This window comes from Parus major, chromosome 2, assembly GCF_001522545.3.
Source record: "Parus major isolate Abel chromosome 2, Parus_major1.1, whole genome shotgun sequence".
Classification (NCBI taxonomy): domain Eukaryota; kingdom Metazoa; phylum Chordata; class Aves; order Passeriformes; family Paridae; genus Parus; species Parus major.
This window is the reverse complement of record NC_031769.1, coordinates 9,358,266-9,361,764: the sequence shown is the minus strand read 5'-3', so window position 1 is coordinate 9,361,764 and position 3,499 is coordinate 9,358,266.

Below are 3,499 nucleotides of genomic sequence, written 5' to 3'. Positions count from 1 at the left end.
CGCGGGCCCGCCCCGGCAACCAGGGCCAGCAGCCGCTCGCCGAGCGATGGATGCGCCGGCGCCGCCTGCGGGGCGGCGGGAAGGGACACCCGCTCCGGGTGTCCGGGGGGCCGCGGACGAGGGAGGCCTGGGGTGCAGCAGCGCTGCCAGCGGGTCACGGAGGTGGTCCCGCTCCACTCGTCAGCCATACTGAGGGACATCTGGAGTCTGTGCCCAGTTCTGCGCTCTTCAGTACAAGAGAGACATGAAGCTCCTGGAGCGGCTCCAGCGGAGGGCAATGAAGAGGAAGGAGCATCTCTGCTTTGAGAAAAGGGAGGGAGCTGGCTCTGTTCGGCCTCAAGAAGAGACAAGTGACAGGGGACCTCGTTAATGTGTATAGTTACCTATGGGAGGGTTCCAAGAGCATGGACCAGGTTCTGCTTGGTGATGCTGAGCAACAGGACAAGAGGCATTGGGCAGAGACTGATGCACAGAAATTTCCACATGAACATGAACTTCTTTACTGCGCAGATCACCATGCACTGGAACAGTTTGTCCAGAGAGGTTGTGGAGTCTGCCCCGATGATATTCCAGAACCATCTGGATACAACCCAGTGCCGCGTGCTCTGGGATGAGGCTGCTTGAGCAGGGAGGTTGTACCAGCTGACCCACTGGTCATACTGTAATTTCAATAACTGTAGCACATCAATCACCTCTTTGCTGAAAACAGGTAAGTTAATGAACTGTGATGGAAAGACCAGATGACCCACTGTGCTCCCTTCCAGCCATTCTGTGATTCTGGTACCCAGCTGGGTTTCTGCAGGTGAGGGCTCAGACCCTGTGACTTGGGAACGGGACACCCTCAAAGCCCTAAAGCCCTGTTGTTCTCCTCTGCAGCACCGACCTATTCTAGGTGAAAGGTATCATGAAACCATCCTTCATCGTGGCTGACTCACTTTTAATGAAATTGTACGCAACTACTGCAGGGCAAAAAAACTGTAAAAGGGTGCTATGCTTAATCTGCCGCTTATCCAGATGCTGGGTAGAGGCAGGTATGAAGAACACTTGTGTAAATAAATTTAAATGCTAATAATCTTCCCCCAGTGACAAGTACCAGAACTGATTTCTGCAACAAAGCGCAAGTGGCAGCTCACCAAACACACCTGGAGTGATCTCGATGGTTGCCTGCAGGAAAGGTGTGTGCCATTTCACAGCAAATATTTACAACCCATTTACACGTGAAGTTTAAAAGACCAAGTGAAAATTCCTCTGGGTTTTTTAAACTTTGTTCACGATTTTCAGAGTGTAAAAAAAAAGTTAATATGTAACTGTTACTTTTAAGTTGATGGTTGTAGAAAACTGACTACTGACAGACGGGGAAAAAAGGAAAGGAAGAAGGGTTTTTGCATTTGAGAAACATTCTTACTATAGTTCAATGGGAGTTTGTCGCTGACTTCAAAGAGATAAAATTTAACCCTTTATACTTGGCCTTAAATAGTCATTTGACAAGTGCATACAAACCTGATATCTTGTTGTGTTCAATTCATATTTCTAGAATAAATTCAAAATGCTGTAAAAGTTTTCACTTGTCCAAACTGTGAAATATTTTCCTTTCTCATGTAGCAGAAAAGTAAATCAAGCATGCAATTATGAGCAGAAAACCCCCATCTTTTATTGGAAAAAATGAAACACACAAACAAAACACACACTCAAAACCCAACAACAACAAAAAAGTCCAAACACACCATTAAATGTAAGTATGACTTTTAAGAGCTAAATGACTTCCACTAAATATAAACATCTATGGATACTAAAATATTTATAAGCCTTTTATGCATTATTTATCTAGTTTTGGCAGAACAATAATAATCTATAAGTACCTGGTTTGGGGGAACCCCCCAATTTCAGCAGAGGCTGTGGATGAGCAGATTGAGAGCAGCCGTGCCCAGAAGTACCTGGGGATGCTGCTGGGTGAGAGGCTGGACATGACCCAGCCATGGCACTCACAGCCCAGAAATCCAAACACATCCTGGGCTGCATCCAGAGCCCCATGGGCAGCAGGGGAGGGAGGGGATTCTCTCCCTCAACTCTGCTCCAGTGAGACCCCAGCTGGAATATTGCATCCAACCCTGGGGTGCCCAGAAGAAAGACATGGACCTCTTGTAGAGGGTCCAAAGAAAGTCACCAAGATGATAAGGGGGATAGAGCACCTCTCCTACAAGGAAAGGCTGAGAGAATTGGGATTGTTCATCCTGGAGAAGAGAAGGCTTTGGTGTAATTTAATTGTGGCCTTCCAGTACCTGAGGGGAGCCTGCAAGAAAGCTGGAGAGGGTTGTTTTAGAAGGCCATGTGGTGATAGGACAAGGGAGAATGAATGAAAACTAAAAGAAAATAAATTTAAATTAGATATTGAGAAAAAAATTCTTTGCTGTGAGGGTGGTGAGGCACTGGAACAGATTGCCCAGAGAAGTTGTGGATGCTGCATCCCTGGCAGTGTTCAAGGCCAGGCTGGATGGAGTTCTGAGCAACCTGGGCTAGCGGAAGATGTCCCTGCCCATGGCAAGAAAGTTGGAACTAGATGATCTTAAAGCTCTCTTGCAACCCAAACTTTCCTATAATTCTATGATTTTGTATTTTCTTTCCTGAACAAATGAAAATGGGCATAAAAGCCATCTTGGGTTAATTCAAAGAGCTCTTTGGCCATAGTAGTGACAATGTTATAAACACATGGAACTAGGCATCTGCTTAGGAAGGGATCTCTACAGAAATGCTGTCCTATGTGTAGGGACTGAAGGACAAAACAACCTTTTAACTGAATTTGATTTTTAACAACAACATAGCATACACATATAACTAAGTAAGCAAATGTGACAGTGATACCAAAAACTGGATAGAAGAAGCAGCAGCTTTTTCTCAAGTTCTGTTTCTCTTGTCTGCTCTTTAGAACATGCATATGTATTTCCTAAAAAAAAAAAAAAAAAATCAGTTTTGGCTGCTAATAGCTTTTTTTCTTAGCCCTGTGATAGGATACTAGTCAGGCATGTCTAAGACAAAAAACACAGTTGTGGGAAAGTGCCAACAGAGGGTTTGGAAAGAACTTTTCAAACCTTAAACCTAGGGATCAAACTGAAGTTTAATGGCTTCACGAGATTACACAGTAGAACAGCACTTTTGGAATAACAATGCTAAAATTTGTGTGTGCTTAAATGCATCCACCATGTATTAAAATAAACTACAATGTGTCACCAATGTGGTGGGCAAAATGAATACACAAGTGGTTTGACTGCTTTCATAAAATGTGGGCTAGACTCAAGTGAACAGAGCAATAAAGTGACACACATCTGTTGTGTAAAGCCAGCATAAAAGGATGCCCTAGATTTTCTTTCCAAGAAAAGTGTTGTAAACAAGGGGTTTGGTAGCCCTGAGAATTTTATTACAGTTTTAGCATCTACAGGTTTTTTTCTTGTCTGCCTTGGTACATATATCTCCTTCTCCACCTGCACTGTTATCTGAAAAATAG